The 22,096-nt window shown below is 36.2% G+C and overlaps 1 protein-coding gene across 2 annotated transcripts in view; it reads right to left on the reverse strand.

Moving 5' to 3' along the window:
- Positions 1-22,096, reverse strand: part of WASL (WASP like actin nucleation promoting factor) — a 67,727-nt gene that overhangs the window by 44,952 nt on the left and 679 nt on the right. Inside the window, exon 1 of one of the 2 annotated variants that reach the window (XM_045191076.3) lies at positions 11,393-11,785. The exons of the other annotated variant lie outside the window; for it this stretch is intronic. The gene's annotated coding sequence lies outside the window, so the exon portion shown is untranslated. Of the gene's footprint in view, positions 1-11,392; positions 11,786-22,096 lie in introns of those variants that run through there. 2 annotated transcript variants of the gene reach the window in all.

Below are 22,096 nucleotides of genomic sequence, written 5' to 3' on the forward strand. Positions count from 1 at the left end.
CCTGAAACACGTATTATAATGGGCAGGCAGACATTAATAACTATTACTATTGGTATAATGGAAAAATAAAGTATGCAAGGACAATGTAAAATCTACCTAGATTGGAAGGCTTCCCTGAAGTGACAATATACCTGAGGAATGAAAGGGATGTGTCTGGTGAGCAAAATGGAGAGAAGAGAACATTCTAGGTAGGCACATCAATAAACATCCAACCACCAGGAAGTGCTAGGGGAGTTCTGGGAGCTGTGTAGGGTTGAGGATGAGAGAGATTAGTGGTATGGAAAGAAGTTACAGACTTCAAGTCACATCAAACATGGCCCAACTGTGTGGTTTAGAGAGATAAACCACCATCTACAGTTTGGAAACCTTGTTTCAAGATGTGGTATATCATTCCTGTAATCACTCTTAATGACTCTCAGTAACCAAGTTCTTGTATACTCTCCTCCCCCACTGACCCTGAGTTTGTTCAGCCAAATGACTTGCTTTAATCAATAGAATCTCAGGAAATATAAGAGAAGCTAGCACGTTGTGGCCTGCCCTCTTGGAAGTGCTGCCCTAAAACTTGGCAGGAAAGACAACATGGAAAGCAGGGTCCTAGTCATCCTACCTATCCTCGCTGGGACCAGCTCCCTAATGTCAGCTGATTTATATGAGTGAACCTAGGTCACAGAAACAGACTAACCACCCATCTAATCCACAAAATTGTGATTAAAAAAATTGATATTCCTTTAAGTCACGAAGTTCTGAGGTGGTCTGTTTGCAAAATACATTAACAGATGTACAGGATTGTTTAAGTATACTAAGAAACAATGAACAGTAATAGATGGTTCTAGCTCCTTCTTCCATTCCATTTACATTGGACATATGTTTAAAATTACCAGTAAAATTACCAAAACTTTAAAACTAGAAATCATCAAAGTTTTAGAGCATGCTCTCATTACTGTTTTTTGGAACATTTTAAGAATTATTTCATACCCAAAAGCCTTACTAAAAGGTATGTGCTTGGCAAAAGCGTAGGCTCAGTCACTAAACCACTCATAGCCATACACCAGTCTCATATGATGCCTGTGATTTAAATTCCTATGTTTAGAAAATTATAAATTACCTGCAAACAGTCAAATTTATAGCTAATAAAACTACAAAAGGTATTCTTAATTTTCTACTTGAAGGACACTCATATACAGGTAAAGATGATCTCTTTATAGCTGGGCCATGTTGCTCAGCAGGTGAGGACACTGTTTAAAGGGCAGCACAGAGGTACGGCTTGCTCTTTTCTGCCTCTCCCTTCTGTAAAGCTTAAGTGGACTTGCTTAAAAGGAGTTTTTTTTCTCTGTCCTCTTTTTCCCTTTTCTCTGCCTCTCTTACAAGATCCATTGAAATTTGATAAAGCCTGAAGCTTGGGTTTGAATTTTCAGGGAATGAAGGTAGGAAGGAGCTCCCCTAGGATTCCCACCTCAGCTCACCTAAGTTTAACATTACTAGTTAAGACCCAAGCCCTGAAAACAGTAACAGCAGTAGCAGCAATGAAAACATCAATAAAATATACACATACATATATGCCTTTACCACTTACCTGTGCAAATTACAGTTTGGAATCTGAGTATGGAAAAGTAGGTACATTGGTCACTGATAGAATTTGGGTATTCCTGAATCCTACAGCCAAATACCATCTGATACCATGTCACCATAAATTGATCGAGCATGTAATCCAATCCCTTCAACTGCTCATTTTATATTTACCATACACTACTCATTGATTCATCCCAGTCCCTGATTTGCCATAATGTTGTCCTATCTCACCTGAAAGATTCTTCAAGAACTGTATGCCCTTGATATAATTTTATTCCTCTACTGATCTCATTGGTTTAAGATTCTTATCTATTTGAGGGGAAGGAAGGGGAAGGTTGGCAATGGTGGTGGTGGAAAATAGAGGATTGCTAGTGCATGAGAAGAAACTTCAAACAGATGAAACTTACATGTCCTGGGGAAACAGGTAGATTTACCATGAAGTCAATTTCAGGGTCCTTTACTTAGAAGACCCCCTTGCAAGGCTTGGCCTGTTCTCCTTTGGGGACACAGGAGGTAGCAGCAATACCAGCTTCAAGCCTAGGCACTTGTCTCTAGCTATACCCTAAGGCAATGCTGTAACTTCCATCAAGGATGCACCACATTTGCCCTGGCTGGTGTGGCTCAGTGGTTGAGTGCCAGCCTGCAAATCAAAGGGTCGCCAGTTCCATTCCCAGTCAGGACACATGCCTGGGTTGTGGGCCAGGACCCCAGTAGGGGGTGCGCAAGAGGCAACTACACACTGATGTATCTCTCCCTCTCTTTCTCCCTGCTTCCCCTCTCTAAAAATAAATAAATCTTAGGGGAAAAAAAGGGATGCACTACATTTCCTCATCTGTCTAGTCCCTGCAATAGCTTGTCCCCCTAGGACCACATAATTCATACAGACCCAGTCTTTAAGGAAAAGGATCTAAACCAGTGATTTTCAACCGTTTCCATCTCGTAACACATCTAAACTAAATACTAAAATTCTGTGGCACAACAAAAAAAATAGGTATTAATTTTGATTGATTTACACAGGATGGCTATAGTTGTGTTGGCTGTTGTTACTTTTTATTAATCTAAGGGAAAAGAAGTCAGTCCCCTTATTAGATAGGTATTGCATGTTTTAAAAAATTCTTGCAGCACACTAGTGTGCCATGGCACAATGGTGGAAAATCACTGAACTAAATGAGGGCTACCAAGCTCCCTGCTAGGGGCAGCAGACCACGACCAAACTTCATGGACACTTGGGGCCCGGGGGGGGGGGGGGGGGGGGGGGGGGGGTGTTGCTGTTCAAGATCAAAGAGCTGGAGTTTTCCCCCAGGCAAGAAGCACCCTCTAAGCAAAGTGAAGGAAATTACAGATGTGCCATTACCAGTAACTGGATTAAAAAAATTCCTTTTAATTTCACAGCTATCGATAATAAAAAACAAATTTTGATCAAATGTACTAGAGCAAGAGTCTTGTTCTATAAAGTACCAGACGCTTTATATTTTGGCTTTGTGTGTGTCTTTCAACTCTGCTGCTGTAGAATGCATAAGCAGCTGTAGATAACCTGGAGATGCTTATGTTCCAAAAAATCTTTACGAAGAGAAGCAGGCCAGATTTGGTCTACAGGCCATAGCTTGTCAAGCCTTGGGCCAGAGGAAAGGTTCTCTATAGAAAATATAAAACTATTGTCATGTTAAAAAGGTGACTGAAGATATGTGGCAAAAAAAGGTAGGAAAAAGCATGAAGGGGTATGCCAATTAATAATAGTAATAAGTTATAATAGGTAATAAGCTATTTTTTGGATTTTGTGATGTTTATATTTTTGATTTGCTGTGATCTTTGTTATACTAAATATTCATTTTTATACTTAATTTTGGATTCTTTTTTACAGAGTCCCTCCAAATTGTATAAAACTCCAAGCCAGAAAACTTGGATTAGCCTTACTGTGGGGTGAGAAAATGATACATCAGTTACAGCAACAAAATTTTGTATCTAAATAAAGAAAATGAATGATCTAAAACAACACATTCCTTTTGCCAAATCAAACTTAAGGTAGTAACTTGTTCACATACAATGACCTTACCCACTTAACGAAACTGTGGCTGAGCACATGTGATATGTGCATGTGGGGATTCTTTTATAGTCAATCTTCTATCCAGTGTAAGAATCCTTCATATACCATTCTTAATGAAAGATTATATAGCATTTGCCTGAATGCTTGCTGTAATGAGGAGCTCACAAGCTGAGGAGAAAAGACAGTCTTATTATTGAGTGGTTCAGTTAGAAAATTCTTAATACTGAACTTAAATCTGTTTTCCTGGCAATTCCCACTTATATGTATTTAATTCTTTAATCATTCATTTAAATATCTGTTGAGCATTTGCTGTGTAATAAACACAGTGCTAGGTAGCATAGCTCCAATAATGCAAAACTGAAGATTTATACTATTCTACTATTCACAGCATACTTATTTCTGTGTAATGGCAATGTCTTCACTTCCACACAGATACAGCCCTCCAACAACTCTCTCTTTCAGTGGAAATTTATTCTGATCATTCCTCATAAGGAATTTGATGAATTCCTTAATCAGTCTGGTTATCCGTGGCAATCAAAGTAAATGGTATTTTGCATGTGGTCTGATCAGTGCAGAATAATAGCAAAATGATAGGAGAAATACCTTGTTCCTAGTAACAAAAAAACACAAGTGCAGCCTCATTCTCATCTGTCTCATGAAATTCCGAAGACACATTGGATGGTCTTTCTCTAACTCATTATCCTCTGCCAGATCCTGACCTTCCTTTTCAATTCCATGCTCCATCTCTCAGCCTCCTCTTAGCTGACTAACACTGCACACCTTTCAAACCTTGGTTTTCACCTATGCTGACTTAGCTGACTCCCTCTGCCCCCCAAAGAAAGAATTAACACTTAACCTACTGCTATACCCTACTAATTATGAGGATGAACAACACAAGCTTGCCTAATAAGACACTTTGGTCACCTTCAGTCATCAGAATCAAAGGAAGCAGCAGTTCCTCTTTCACTAAGTTTTACCAAGAAAATTCTCTTCAAAAAAGTCAGTAGACTGGTCAGATAATTAGGTCCTCTCAAACTACACAAATGGTTGAGTTAAACTTATTTTTAATGAACAGGAACTACTAAAGAATAAGATAAAATATACCATCACAAAGTTGACAAGGAAACCTGCTGAGCAGTGTAAAATTCATTGGAAAAAAACAAAAAGCTTGGAATAGGAAAAAGTATGATCTCTGGTACAGCTAGTACATGGGTTTCCCCATTAGGACTCATAGATACTAATAACAACTCTCCTGGAAGGAAGCCCAATTAAGCGCTTCCTCCACAGCACAGCTGCTGTTAAGTTCTCTGCAGTCTAGCCCACGTACTTAAAAAAATATAGGCATTACTCAAACAATCCTGCCTATGTGGAATAGTAACAAATCTACAAAACACAGAGGTATAAGTTTCTGATAATTAATTAGCAGGGGTTAGAAATATTACATAATCAAAGGTAACACACAGTGTGAAAGGATCTATAACTGGCTGGCAATAGCCCTAAAAGTTAAGTCTCACCATGGTCAAAATCAATAAATTCAAACAATGCATCTTACAGTGACAATGGACTTTGGAGGAAATACAGTATAATAAAATACATGTACCCAAAATGTTCACACAGATGACCTAGTTCATCATATGTGAATTAAAATACAAGTCCTACATTTATTAATTCAAATCTTCAGAACCTTATAATTATCCAAAATTACTTGGGCAAGTGGAATTTTCTAAATCATCAAGAAAAATTCCTGCTTAATTAAACTGCAGTTCAGCTATACAACAGAATACTACACAGCTGCAAAAAAGAGAGAAAATGAAGAGGCTCTATAAGTAATGATTTAAAAATCCTCAAGATACTTTGTTATAAGAAAATAGCAAGATGTAAAATGAACGGTACATTATGCTAATATGTGTGCACAAAAGCAGGAACAAGAACATTTGCTTAAGTACATAAAAACTGATTAGAAAGGGACACAGAAATAGAAACAGCTGCTAGCTGTTAGGGGTTGTGTCTGTGTGCATGTACTTTGTCAGGGAAGGAAGAAGCTGGCAAAGACAAGATGGAAGAGAAACTTTTCAACTGCTTTAACTTTCTGATTTTCAATGTGGTGAACACTTTAGCTTTTCAAAAAGTAAATGCTGACTTGAGAAATACACACATAAAAGAAAAAAAAAGGCCAATTCAAGTCACATTATGATATAAGTCTGGGGGGGTGCCTTTCTGATCTATAAACTGTAACCCAGGAAGAATTTCTAGTAGCTTTTAAGTTTCCCTTTAAAAATTAGAAGTGAACATTGCTGGAAATAGCATACTACAGTATCTGAAGGCATACAGTAATAAAAAAGTAAACTTTGGCAACTATAGCCTATGTCTGTAATGAATGTCAAAGACTGTTATTTCTTTCACAAACTGTCCTTTGAGTCTTTTAAACTCTTAAATATGATTAATCAAGATAAGTTTAAAATTCAATTGGCTTTGTCTTCTATACTTGTTATTCTATATGTAGCAACTCATATCCAAGCTTTTAAAGATAGTCACAAGAATGTATGTACATATTATATATAAACACATTTGCTTAACTTTCATATGTACAATAAAGGTGGGGTAAGGACATACAAAGATAAGGCTAATCTGAGAGTAAATAAGTTTAAATTTAACGTACAACCTAACTGAGGACATTAAATAGAACATTTGAGACACTCCCATACATTATGCATAAGAATTAGACAAGGGAAAAAAAGGAGGGGGAGGGGGCAAGAACTTTTCTGAACTTGTTTTCAAGGGATTAGCCAAAGAACATATATGTATAACCCATGGACAGACAACAGTGTGGTGATGGCCAGAGGAAGGGGGAGTAAGGGCTGGGAGTACAGGGATGCTGTGGGGGGAAAATAGGGATACCTGCAATGCTGTAGTCAATAAAAATAAAGAGAAAAACATTAGCAGGTAAATAGGGTTAAAAGGGTAAATTAAATGGGAGATGTGTGGAACTATAAAGAAAATGATATTATTATACATGTACAGAAATATCCTGTTAATAAAGAGAGGGACTATGTCACAAATGAAAACATTTTTTTAAAAAAAGAGTGCTTTTGGTCACATTTCTGGAAACATGAATAAATCTTTTTAAAAAAGACTGCCACTTTATTCACAATTGCAGACTTAAAATTGTAGTGTAAAACATTAATAATTATCTAGTCAATAATGTGAAAAATTACTTATTCAATAGATGAGGTTTCATATATTTCCTCAGAAAGCTCAATGCTGCTAGTTTCACAAGGTAATTTTTATTCAAAAGGCATGAACATTTCTATATCTGGTTATTATCACTAAAATTGAATAAACGTGCATAACCAGATGTTTGATTGCAACTTCCACAAAGGAGTAGAGAAGCTAACAATATTAAAATAAAAGATAGATCATGTTATTCTTTATCATCAAAAATCATGAACTTGCGGGGGGGAGAGGGAATACGAGGATTTTAAACAAGGCTAATTCTTTAAAATTACATAATGCACTGTAAAGACAAAAACAAGCCAATGATGCTCTCTTTAAATGGAAAGGGTGACGTGACTCTTAGATCCCATGGATACATTGAATAACTTGAATGTTCTATATTTTTTTAATATGTAAATTATTCAGGAACTAATTCACTTTGAGTCAAGTAGATCTTTTATAATGTTTTCTTACTGTCCTTTCTAGGTCAGTCCACATCTGTGTGGTCAGGAGGCCAACTGGGAGGGCGCTAAGAGGTTGTGGGCTCTTCCTTGTGCTCTGTGGAGCTGCGTGTCTAAGGAAGTAGTCACGAGCCACACACAACTATTTAAATTTAAAGCTGGAGATTCAGTTCCTCGGCAATAGCAGCCACATTTGAGATGCTCAATAGCCACAGGTGGCTGCTACACTAGACAGCACAGATGCAGAATATGTACATCGCCATGAAAAGTTCTACTGGACCGTACTACTCTGGAAAGTCCTGGGGAAAAGATTTTACACAAACGCCTTCTCAGAACAAGATGTGGAATTTATAAGGTCATGGGTAGGACAGAGTTGGGATCATTAGACAAAAGAATATTATCCATAATAAAAAGAATTAACAAAATCATGTTTATTTACAAAATACCTGGCTAACATAAACTAAATTTGAATAAGGCATTAAGTTCAATTTAGCAAATATTTATTATATACTGAAAATAGATAAGTAATGGTCCCTGTCTTGAAGGAGGTAATAATTTAGTAAGGAAGATATAAAAATATCTCTTAAAATAACAACGTATGCCACGATTACCAAAATGAGAGCAGAAATAAAGTGCTCTGGGAAGGCTAAGAAGGGAGCCTTGAACTCTGACTGGGGACAAGGAGAGGGCAGAAAATCAGGGACATCCCAGGGAAGAATAGTGTGAGGACCGAAAGCATTGACTTTGGGATGGATTCTACCACTTATAAGCTATGTGATTTTAGGCCACTACTTAACTTCCTTATCAATTTCTCCAATTGTAAAATGGGGATAATATTACTAACTTTATTTTGTGTTATTATGAAGATTAAATTAGCTAATACCTGTAAAATGCTCTGAAAATTGCTTGGTACTGTATGTATTGAATGTTAATTATGATATTCATTTTATCAGATTTATCAGTTACATTATTTCCAAGTGATCATTTTAAAGCTCTACTACTAGCTTACAGCAACCAGTACAGATGTCCCTCCATATCCATGGGGGATCGGTTCCAGATCCTACACAGACACCAAAATCCTCCTATGCTTAAGTCCCTTAGTCAGCCCTCTGTATCAGTGGATACAGAACCTGTGAATATGGAGGGCCGACTGTAATTAGAGAACTATAGTATTTCCTCTGTTTTCAGCAAGTTGATCATTAAAAAAAAAAAAAAGGAAAAAAACCCTAAGTTTCCAAAAACACAAAGACACCATTATACCTTCACTGTCTGCGAATCTGGTATTGGAGTTGGAACCGAAAAAGCACCTCAGTACAGTAGTAAATATTTTTAACGGCATCTAAAGCACGTTTAGGTCAGTGAGAACAAATAAATAATCATGTGCTATACCATAACAGGATTTTAACTAGCTTTTATATATATGATAAAACTACATATCAGGCACTGGCTGCCTCCTACCCCCAATACTTCTAATGTTAAGAGACCTGCTGCCTCTCTCCAGGAACAAGCTTCTGTACTAAAGTTTAGTCAATTAAGATTCTCTCCTGGGATTTTAGATTTCCAAACTTACTCACAGGACTGAGTGGTTTGGGGAAGAGATAATTGGAGTTGAGAAAAGTGCCACTGACTCCTGCTCTTGTTCTCAGACCTTCCCAGGCTCCTCCTCTTCCTAAACTGTCAATTTTGTTTTGGATTCCATGAGATCATTTGGTAGTCAATAAATTCCTTTTTGCTCAGGCTAGCCAGAACTAGTTGTTATTTGTAAACCGCCCCCCCCCCCCAAAAAACAGAAGGGAAATAAAAAAACCTCAAAAATATACATCTTAAAGTAAATATGGGGTAGGGACAAGTAGGTTTACAGTTTTAATACAAATAATAATACAAGAATAAACTTTCGCATACTCACAATTGTAAACCTAACTTGGCCCACCCCTTTATTGACATTATATTTATATTATGTATATTTTAAGACCTGTGAGAGCTCAATGAAAATCAGTAAGGACATGTTTTTTCACTACATGCTATTTATATACAACTGTATAAATCAGATCTGAAATTTACACCTTCCTTTGACCTGAAGTATTATAATAGCCTAAGAGGACATTCTGCCTTTATTTTATTCTCCATAAATTCTTCTTGCCAAATTATCCTTTAATATACAGATTTGTGCTTTAAAAATAATAATGTATACAATAAGTTACACAGAGCCACTTTAAAATGGAGCTGGAGCTGCTATTCCAGCAGAAATGTCCTGCATGTATTATGCCTCAAATCCTGGGCATGTGAAAACAGGGTGAAATAACCTCTGGAATGAGCCTAAAGCAACATCGTGTATCAAAGAACTACTTGCAAAGATAACAAGAAAGCAGTTATATTACTGGACTGAGGACTACTGGACTGAATATTAAAAAACATTGTTTAGAATAAACATTACTATGTTATCTGCACCAACAGAAATGCCCTCCTTCAACATAATTGTTCTTCCCTTTCTCTTAAATACCCATTGCCTTTGTTTCCTAATCAGAACATGATTTGGGATTCTGCCCGAGTAAGTGCTTTCCAGAATAGCTGTTTTTACTGATCTCAAGTAAATGCTTGATGCCTCTCACTCTTCAAGGCCTTTATATTTTTAGGTTAATGATAGGTTTCTATTTGATAAGAATAAGGTCCAAACTCTTTGGCAAGGATTCAAGCTTTTCCTTAACCTAAGGCAATTAACTTTCACCATTATCTCCTGTTGTTAACTCAGTATGTGTTAGAGATAGCAGCCAAATAATCTGCAGATGCCCAAACATACCATTCTTTCATCTTAGCTTCATCACAGCAGGAGATGAATCATCCCTTTGTCCAGCATATCCATGCTGTATATACTAATTGCCCATTAGTCTCTAAGTACCCATCTTGGTTATCAGATCAATTGTCACAGTACCACAGTACTTGAATTCAAGTAACCTTTATTGTACTTAATAATGGCCCCAAGTGCAAGAGTTGTGATGCTGTCCATCCCTGGGGAACTGATAAATCCATATGTACCCGGTGGAAATGGTGTACTTACTGACATGAAATAATGTCAATAAAAAAGGAATGTCTGTACTTATAGAGGTATGTTCACTCAGGGTAAGCACATGTATATATTTATTATTCAATAATGCATGCAAAGCAATCCCAGAAGGGTACAGACAAAAATGTTAGTTACTTTTGAGTGATGGGATTTATAGATGATTTCTACTTTTGTCATGTTATTTTCAAAACTGTCAAACTTGCACTGTACAATTGAAATACAATATGAATCATATAAGCAAATTCAAATTTTCTAGTAGCCATTATTACATTAAAAGTAAAACTATTTGGTAGTTATGGCTTATAGGTAAGTAAAATGAATAACGGCAATGTTATAACGAGATGGAATGGGAATGCTCTGTTACAAGGCACTACTACTACCCATGAAATAATGTAGTGTTATTTAAAATTGGATATTGATTGATTGATTGTATATGTACACTGCAAACTACAGGGCAAAATTTTTCTAAAGAGTGTAACTGACACCTTAGGAAAGGAGAGAAAATGGACTCATATAAAATGCTCAATTAAAACCTAACAAATGAATAGTGGAAGAAAAAAGAAACAATGAACAGGCCAATGAACAAAAAACAGTTAAGAAATATGTCAACATTAATACAATTACAGCAGTAATCAGTTTAAATGCAAATGGTCTAAAAACACAATTAAAGACAGAGTGGATTAAAAGAGTGGAATAAAAGAAACACCCAACTATTTGTTGTCTACAAGAAACCCATATTCATTATAAAGACATATATATTAAAAGTAAAGAGATAAAGAAAATTATACTATGTTAACACTAATCAAAAAAAGCTGGAGCAGCTATATTAACTTTGGGCAAAGCATACTTCGGGGCGAGGAAAATTATCTGGGATAAAGAGGGGTATTATATAATGATGATAAGGAGGTCAATTATCCAAGGACGCGTAACAATCCATGTGTATACCTTTAACAAAAGAATCAAAATACAACACATGAGGCAAAATCTGACAGAACTGCAAGGAGAAACAGATGAATTCATTATTTTAGCTGGAGATTTCAATACCTCTCTGTCAGCAATTGACAGATCCAACAGGCAGAAAATCAGTAAGGACAGTTGAACTCAATGCCATCCATCCATTAATCAGCTGGATCCATCTTTATAGACTACTTCATCCAACAACAGCAGAACCCACATTCTTCTGTAGCTCACGTGGAATAATCACCCAGACAGACCACATTCTGGGCCATGTAACAGAACAAATTTAAAAGAATAGAAATCATACACAGTATAGTCTCAGACAACAGTGTAGAAATCAGTTTTAAAAAAAGCTGGAAATTTTCAAAATATCTGGAGATTAAACATACCTCTAAATAACAAATGGGTCAAAGCAGTCTTAAGAGATTTAAAAATATTTTGACCTAAATGAAAATGAAAACATAACTTACCAAAGGTTGTGGAATACAACAAAAGCAGTGCTAAGAGGGAAATTTATAGCATTGAATATATATATAAAACAAAAAAACTATATAAAATCAGTAACCTAAGAATCTACTTTAGGAAACTAGTAAAAGAGCAAATTAAATCAAATAAGCAGAAAAAATATTATAGCGGAAATTAATGCCATCAAAAGCAGGAAATCAACAGAAAAATAAAAAGATCAATAAAACTGATAAATTTCTATGACAGGGTAAGGTAACTAAGAAAAAAAGAATGAAGACACAAATAATAAAAATGAAAGAGGATCATCACTACTATTCCTATAAACATTAAAAGGCTAGAAAAGAAATATTATGAACAACCCTGTGCCCACAAATTTTCTAGCTTAGATGTTATGAACCAATTCTTTGAAGGACACAATCTACCAAAATTCCTACATGGAAAACTAGGTAAGTAAAAATTTGTATCTAGCAAAGAAATTCAATCTATAATGAATAACCTTCCAAAACAGAAAACACTAGGCCCAGATGGTTTCACTGATAAATTTTAATAAACATTAAGGAAGAAATGATATAAATTCTCTATAATCTGCTCCAGAAGATAGAAGCAGATGGAACACTCCATATCTATTCTGAGTTACCTTAATACCCAAACCAGACAAAGAACAACAACAACAAAATACAGACTGATAAATCTCATGAACAGTGGTGCAAAATCTTCAACAAAATATTAGCAAGTTGAGCCCTGGCTGGTGTGGCTCAGTGGACTGAGTGACAGCCTGTGAACCAAAGGGTTGCCGGTTTGATTCCCAGTCAGGGCACATGCCTGGGTTGCAGGCCAGGTGCCGGGTGGGGGTGCATGAGAGGCAACCACACATTGATGTTTCTCTCCCTCTCCTCTCTCCTTTCCCCTCTCTCCAAAGGTAAATGAATAAAACCTTAAAAAAATACTTAAAAAATATATATTAGCAAGCTGAAACCAATGATATATAAAAAGAATTATGTTCCATGACCAAGTGGGATTTATCCCAGGTATATAACATTTGGTTCAACATTCAAAAATCACCTAACGTAACCCTTCACATCAAGAAGTTGTAGAAGAAAAACCATAATTATGTGAATAGATGCAGAAAAGCATTTGACATAATCCAACACCCATGATAAAAACTCTCAGCAAACTAAGAATAGATGTGAACTTCCTCAACTTAACAAAGAACATCTATGAAAACCTACAACTAACATCATACTTACTGGTGACAAACTAGATGCTTTCTGCCTCAATATCAGGAACAAAGCAAGGAACAAAGACCCCTCCCACCACTCCTATTCAACTCTGTACTGGAAGCCTTAGCTAATGCAATGAGAAAAGGAAATAAAAATACACATTGGAAAGGAAGAAATCAAACTGTCTTTGTTTGCATACGACATGATTAACTATGTAGAAAATACCAAGGAATTAAAACAACAACAATACTGGAACAAATAAGCAAGTATAGCAAAGTTGGAGGATACATGGTTAATACACAAAAGTCGACTGCTTTTAGGATACATAGAAATACGTATTTGAATGCTCACTGTAGCACTGTTTCTAAGGCAAAAACTTGGAAAGTAAACATACCCATTGTTATGAGTGGAACTGTTGTCTCCCTAAAAGATGTGTGGAGGTCGTAATCCCTGTATTTGTGAATGTGACTTTATTAGGAAAGAGGGTCCTTGCAGATACAACCAAGTTAAGATGAAGTCATTAGGGATGACACTAATCCAATGGCTGGTGTCCCATAAGAAAACACAGAGACAGACAAGTAGAGAACACCATGTGATTATATAGGTGGAAATCAGAGAGTCATGAATCTGTGAGCCAAGTAACATCAAGGATTGCCAGCAAATGCCAGGAGAGGCATGGGACAGATTCTCTCTCAGTGCTTCCAGAAGGAACCAACCCTGTGACACCTGGCTTATGGATTTCTGGCCTCCAGAAGTATGAGAATAAATCTGTGTTTTAAGCCACTCAGTTTGTGGTACTTGTTATGACAGCCCTAGGAAACTAACCAATAGAGGTTAAGAAGTTACAAGAAATGAATAAAATACATGATGTAGTAATAAAAAGTATGCAACAGATTTAAATGGATGTGGAAATATGAAAGATATTAATATAACTGAAAAAGTTTAAATTACAAAATATGTATAATACCATTTTTTTCTGGTAAATTAAAGAAAACATCTTTTCTTCCCCTTCAACTCCTCACTGAAATCTATCCTTCTCAAATGCTGGCCAAGTCAAATATGAGCTAGACTGCCTCCCTCTGTAATCTTGACCTGCACTGACACGATCGCAGATCTAATTCCACCCCAAGGCCTCAATAACAACATTGCAAAAGATTCCAAAAGCTCTAGTCCTGCAATTCTTACTACCTAGCCATTTCCACTAAGAGGTTCTATTGTCATGTGGAATTCACAAAGCCAACTAATTTTTTCTTCAGAATGTTTTCTAGAATATAGCTTTGAAATGGCAACTGTGAACCTGGAATGACTGGTGGTGGTTGCCTGTAGACATATGCTGAGTATTCAAAGACCATGCCTGGACACAGTAGGAAAAATGCTGTGAGGGTTAGATGGTGCCTGCCTTGCACACAAAAACCAAGGGCGTAATACATCCCTCATAACCCTTTTTATGTTCCAGATGCTGTTATAATTCAGGTTCCTTAGCCAGGCCAAGTCTCCTAAAATAATGAATAAGAAAGGGTTTAGTAAACTTTAAAGCATTCCTATTATGAATGATAATTTCCAGTTTTCCTCCTCTCTAGATCCTTCCTGTCTTGATACTTTTTGAATCAAAATCTTTGATTCCTTACTACTTCAGGACTAAAGCTTAACCTCTAAGTCTGAAGTTCAAGATTTCCCAAAATCTGGACTCAATTTACCCTTCCTTACCGTACACTGTCTCCTGAAGCAAATACCATTCTACTCAATACTTCAAACACCATGCAAATTTTCTGCTCCAAACTTGATTCCACATTTCCCTATACTTTAACTGAGCTGTTTCCTTGCTCATGACGTAAACTCTATAGGCCATTTTGGTCCTTATATTCAAACCCCACGATGATGTATTAAATCCCACAGTGATATACTTCTTTCCTCTCTATGCAAATTTTTATTATAGGCTAGCTTGTAAAATATTTGTGTGTGTGTATGAATGATTTTTGTGTTCCCCAGCTGTACAGTAAAGAAGTAAAGGGTAAGAAGACCTTCCTTAACCCTTCTATGTACTTCAAGATATTAGGAGGTCACATACTCAGTAAGTCCTCATACTTCCTAATTATGATGTTTAATCAATAAAAATGAAGAAAATCATTTGAGTTTCTGACTAGCTTTATGCATTACCTATAAATCAATCAGTTCATTATTACAAAAATTTATTAGATATTTAGGTATCCTCTCATATTTTTATGGAAACAAAAGTATTCACCACACTGGAGGGAGCATTTCACTTAAAATTTTTATTACTAGAACCAGAAGAATGATAAATAAACTTCACCTCTATTTTAATACTTAAAATACTAGATAATTTTAACTTCCCCAAATCTAATATAAATTTTTAACTGTATAATTTGGCTTGTAATATTTCTATCTCCTCATATCATTTTTTTAAAAACCTCATTCAAGCATATATTTATTGATTTTTAGACAGCGAGGAAGGGGGAGAGAATGAGATAGCAAAACATTGCTGTAAAAGAAACACCAATCAGTTGCCTCCTATTTGGGCCCCAACCAGGAATTGCATCCGCAACCTAGGAACATGCCCTGACCTAGGATAGGACCCACAACCATCTGGTACAGGACCATACTCCAACCAAAGGAGCCAACTATCCAGGGCTCTCCTCATATCATTTTTAACAGTATGTTATATTCCTGGATGTCTTTCTTATTTTTCTTTTGTTTCAATGCATCTGATATTTAATGAGTACTTATTTTATAGGGAAAAATTCCTATAGTAAATATATTTTTAAAAATCACTATGGGAGAGGAACTAAGGGACCAAGGATATTGAAGGACAATTAAAGTAAACTAACAGATAATCACAGTAATTGAAATATGAAGTTACTATAAATCTTTTATTTGGTTCTATTTTCTAAAGGGGGCTTTTCTAGATTTGCCTTTTCAACCTTACTTTATACCCAATTATTTGTTCTCTTTTTAGAAAGAGTCAATTCCTCTATAACACATTGACTCCAAAATGAAACTGATGTTTCCTAATTAATTTCATTCTCCTACATTGATAGTATAGTGGTGTAATCCTCTACTACTAAGAATACTGCCATGAATACAATGAACAAAGGCAGAATATACTTTTGTTATACTGTATTTATGAATATAGTTAAATAAGCCAAATTCTTCTAATTACTACACAATACTTAACACTTAAAAATACTGGAATGTTCTATCCTATGCCAATAAAAATTATATTTACAGTTAATATATATTACTGAAGATAATGTATACACTTGTTTTGCTTTCAGAACCTTTACTGTAAAAGGGAACTCTCTACTAATAATGCTGTATTCTTACCTACTGGATCAAAGGAATGACTCCTAGACAGAGTAATTCATACAAAACTCAACTCTATCTGAAGTATTAAACTTCAACTTTGAATCAGTCTCTAAAATGACCAAGTTTGTTCCTTTTAACTATTGAGTCTAACACAAACTAAAAACATAAAAAAACACCTTTTTTACCTTAAATAATAAGCAACAAAATTTATCACCTAAATATCGCATCATTAGTAAAATTTCATATAAGAAATAAAGTTCTAGATGGAATTAGTCAACAAGAGAAACTGTTAAAAACCACTCTATCTTGATTAAAAGGCACCATACTTCTACTAAACTAAGCCAAAAATTCCGTGCAATTAAAAGGAATAATTAATAATTCAAAATTAGTTAAAACTGACCATCCTATTACTAATGCCTTTTAATGACGTTCACCGGACGTTTCAAAGTGAAATGTTTATTAAATTGTGATGCTTAAAAAAGGTGAGTTAGAAATGGGAATCTGCAATGAAATGATTTGAGATTATCTACCTTTCACTTAGATACACACTTTTTGTTTCCACTGTGCAAAACACACATATGCCAAAATTAACGGAAGGCTATTCTTTCCCTGCTACAGAGTCTCTGGCATCTAGAATAGTGAGAATGATAGAACCTTAAAGCTGGAGACACTGGTGTTATGTTGTCCACACCCTCATTTGCAGATTAGGAAAATGAGGTTCAGGAAGGTAGCAATCCTTGTTCACATTCACAATTAACTGGTGGCAGAGCACAGGGTAAAACCCAGGGACCGTAACTATTATGCCAGTATCGCCGTTTTCCTCTTTGGTCAGCAGCCAGGGGGGCTAAAGCTGCCCTGAACTTCCCGGAGTCTAGTTCCAGCTACTGCTATAACTCTAATTTACATACACTGTAATCAACTGACTTTATTATTTTTTATTGATTTTTGAGAGAGAGAGAGAGAGAAATAATTATTTGTTGTTCCACTTATTTATGAATTCATCAGTTGATTCTTGTATGTGCACTGGGGATCAAACCCACAATCTTGACAAATCGGGACAATGCTCTAGAGTCCAGAGTCTAGCCAACTAAGCTGCCCCCCCAGGGACTATAATTAACTGATTTCAAATAAAATTATTAGAATTAGCTAACCTAAATCCAAACAAATACAATATAGAGTTCAAATTTTACTTTAAAACCTTTCTGCTGGTAACAGGAAATGGTACTGTACTAATAACACCCTTTCATATGCTTTTCCAAACTCCAAGAACACTTCATAAGTGTCAGGTACTCTAAGTGTTTCATATCAACAAAAAATATATTTCCGGGTATGCTACAGAATTTTGGTAATTAGTTTTTGTGTGCCATGAGATGAAAAAGGTTGAAAATCAATGTTATAGAACTAAGAACAATAAGAAACAGGATATATAACCCAGATATGCTGGATTTTTCTGACTCTCCTGTGCTTATATTATAGTCTACCCTGTTTGACAGTTTTGTGGTCACCTTTTTCCTCTATACTAGGCAAGATTGTTTTCTCATTTTTGTATATTCCAAATCCCATGAATTTTTAACCTTTTTCCTTTCACATTACTCAAGGTGAAACACATTCCTAGCCCTAACTGCCTTAATTCAACACAATGATCCCTTCTAGGCAACTCTCCCTTTAGACCTATTTAAGGATTTAGAACAGAAACAACTGTTGGACAGTTACTGTTACCACCTCTATCAGCAGCAGCATTAAACCACTTTGTTCTCCTAATAAATGAAGACTTAACTCCAAATACCGTTTGCATTAGAAATGGAAGGTTTTAACAACATGATCGAGCAATGAAAAATGCTGAATGAGTTCCTAAATAATAAACAAGTTAGCAATTAAAACAACTCAGTAAGTATTCAGTAATCTGTAACTAGATGATATAAAAATTACATGGAAGACTACATAGGCGTAAGGTGTTATCTCCCAGAACTATATAAAAGGTGAGAAAACAAAAATACCTAAAGAATATAAGCCAGTTAAAACAAGTGCTGAGGAATTTAAGGAAATGAAGATTTAAGTCAGTTAATAAAAATGGTATCACTGAATCTTACAACAAACCAACCAGGTGAGATGGCAGGGAAAGGTAATTGTCAACAACATTGCTAAGCCAGAGATGGTTATGGAGGGCTAATACAAGATTTTATTTTTCCCAATCTTTACCTAATTTCTTATTCAGGACTATATATTAAGCTCTACTTGGCAAGACAACACATGCTCTTTATAGAAAATAAGTTAAATCACACTACATGAAAGGCAACAAAACTAACTACAAAAACAAGACCTGATAACCCTGTTATTTAACTCTTCCTAATTGTTCTACGAAAATAACTAACATCGTCTCAAATACCACCTAGGCGTATTTTCATCTAGTCAGAGTTTTCTGCATAATCCTTCTGGTAGCTATACTTGCCTTTATTCTCTAACTCTCTTTGTCTAAGGGGGAAGAAATCCTGCTGGAGTCTTTTTAATTGTCTTTGAATTCCCAGCAGCACTCCCTTAATTCAGGCCCTCATCATATTTCACAGAGACTACTGTAAACACTTAATCTGACCTCCTTTGTCTGCACTCACGATCCTCAATCCACCTTCTATCATGCCTCCACCTTTCTCCCCAAACTTTCTGAAAGTCAGATCTTTATCTTGTTAACTATTTATCCATTAACTATTGCAATACTTGAACTGTGTCTCTCTTTTACATCTATGAAACACACATTGGTATCTCAAGGGGTTAGAGAAATGCTGTACTAAAATAAATTGTTTTAACCTTAACTCACAAAAAATATAGAACAAAGACTGAGGGAAAAACTATTAACATTTCCAATGTACTTCAAGATTACCCTATCAAAAACCAGTGGACAGTAGCAGGGATTCTCAAACTGTGATACATACTAGAGTCTTCTGTTAAGCCTGCTACAAATAGAAATGACCAAGTTCCACATCAGACCCACTGAATTTGATTATCTAGGAATTCAGCCTAGCCATATCCATGTTAATATAATCTACAAATAATTTCAATGCATACCTAAATTTGAGAACCAAACAAGAAACCCTTCCTGATCCACAACATACTATACTATTAGTAGGTCCCCTGACTTTCCAAGCTATTTCACACCTCTCATCAACCGGGGCTGGGGGGTGGGGGGCAATACCTACTAATCTTAAATATCCAGGTGTAGCCCATTCTCAAAAACTTTTACTCAAACTCTCTTTGGTCCCACAAATCTTTATAAAAATAATAACACCCATATATTTACATACAGTCCTTCTAATCCACACCCCCACTCACATAAAATAGTATCCCTATTTCAGAGATGAGAAAAGCAATTTTAGGACAGGGAGCCTGAGAAACTTGTTCAAAGTGACCATATGAGTCTGAACCCAGCTCTGCTAACTACAAAGTAAGACATTTTCCATTGTGATATGCAGCCTCTTACACATCACTCTGAAGCACTGACTTACTTATCAGTTTACACATTTGTTTCCCATTTTTACACAGAAAGCTCCTTGAGGGCAGGCATCAACCCTGGTTTTGACCTCAACATTTAGTTACTCAATACATATTTGTTGAGTAAAAGGACGGAATGCCTGAGAGCTGGCATTATAACTACTCTTCTGAATACACTTGCTTAACAAATTCAGTCTGACCTGTAAATCTTATTGCTGATTTTTTTTAAATGAAACAATGTATTTCAGTAATATCTTAAACTACAAAAGAAATTGCATAGTTATTAGCAAAGGGAAAAAATTGTTCCAGAAGTTAAAATAATCCTACTTTACTCTCTAATAACTGGAGATGGCAAATTTAAAGTTAATCTTTGTAATAATTTCATACCAGAAGAGCAGGTAACTACAACAGTGTAGTTTTAAATGACAGAAATTCAAAAGGTAAAGTTGATTAATAATAGATGACATAAAGAAATTGAGCGCTAATAATTTCATACCAGAAGAGCAGGTAACTACAACAGTGTAGTTTTAAATGACAGAAATTCAAAAGGTAAAGTTGATTAATAATAGATGACATAAAGAAATTGAGCGCTGAATACAGACAGCTTATTTGGCAAGCCACTTACACTAACCAGTAAGCAACACTATCTTTATCACAGTATTCTTCCACATCTGTCATTTATTGAAACCAGTAAACCTTATAGGTAAGACAGAGCAATTAGTCATTATACTTGTAATGTCCTTCCTGCATAAAGCTAATGTGTCTGGTATGTAAAACATAGTACATATAACTACTTCCTCTCTGACAGCAAAAATAATAAACCAGCAATATTTCAATTATTTTTCATTTGCAAATAATTTAACATTTAAAGTGATGGAGATTTTCCTAAATTGAAAATATGAAAAAATTAGTGCTGCTTTAAGAATCTTACACTTTATATTCCTTTTGGGTTAAACAAAAGCGATTATTCTTTTAACTCCACTTTTGGGAATAAATCAATAACAAGAAAGAAAAAAAAAACCCTTCTAAACACAACATGATGTAGTGGAAAGTACAACGGACTAGGCATCAGGAGTCCTGGTTTTCTAGTTCTGGTTACACTACTAAATTGCTGTGTGACTTAGGGCTCACTGGCTCAGTTTTCTCATTTGTTTAAAAAGCTGGTAGGGGGGTAGGAGGGTGGGATTTGATTATCTTTAAAGTTGTTACCAAAAAGTTCTGATCTTAAGCCACCCCTCTTATTTCATTCTTCTAATCAGTAAACTCAAGGTATGTTCTTTAAGGGCTAACTTCTGAAATATGAAACACATCTGAATTGAATGTACTGATTTCAATCTTCAACTGCATGGGACAAGAAACAAAGGGTAGGTAACAATTCAGTTACTTTCCAGAAATTCTCTAATCCTAACTTCTTAAGCAAGTGTCCCTGTTTTGGCATATTTAACACTATTATGCAAAGTTGTAAAACTGTTCTATTGACATTTCTGTATGTGTCTCTTGGGTTCCAGTGGCACATACTCTGCAGGCGCTAACAAGCAAAGAGGAGAGAAAGGGAATCAAACAGCGTTTCAACAAACTCAACCACAGTTCACCCAGGCCACCGCAGTAAGATGCGGCTTGACAAGGCCTACACCAAGGAGAACCTCCCCACCCCCGAAGTGCCAGCAGCCAATGTAATGAATGCTTCCGTCAACAACACACATTCCCCTTCCCACAGCAGAACTGCTTGCTCCCAACCAGGCATCTGAGGTCGGAACAGGCCGCATAACACAACTTAAGAATCCTTTGCAGGCCCCAAAAGGCCAAGAACCACTATAGATTGCAGTTCCCCTGCGCATGGTAGGGAAAGGAGCACCTCCTCCCACCAATGCAAAAAAGAAAAAAGGAGGAAAAGAAAGGAAAAAAAAAATCAGTTGGAGGGAAGAGCAGAAACCAGGCCTCGGGGAGATCCCTGGAGAAACAAATCCTGTGTCTCTGCAATGGGGAGCAGAACCATTTCCTGCCCCCGTCCTGAACCGATGCACTTTATGCCCTCCCGGAATTCTAAAAGGGGATTGAAACCCACTTCACGGTCCGTTTCATTCATATTTGGGCTTCATTTCCCTACCTACCCACTCCTGAAACCTCTGGCATTGTGAAGAAAGGTACCCCCAAATCAAGCGGTAAGAGGCGAAGAGATGGCCAGGGCAGGAGCCAGGTTACTCAGACCCAGCAGCTCTTACAAGAAATTCCCGTTGGGGCCTGAGAGTAAAGTTTGAAGCAGCAGCAAGGGTGCGGACTTGGCCAAGCAGGGAACCAG

Source organism: Desmodus rotundus, chromosome 6 (assembly GCF_022682495.2).
Source record: "Desmodus rotundus isolate HL8 chromosome 6, HLdesRot8A.1, whole genome shotgun sequence".
In the NCBI taxonomy this organism is placed as follows: Eukaryota; Metazoa; Chordata; class Mammalia; order Chiroptera; family Phyllostomidae; genus Desmodus; species Desmodus rotundus.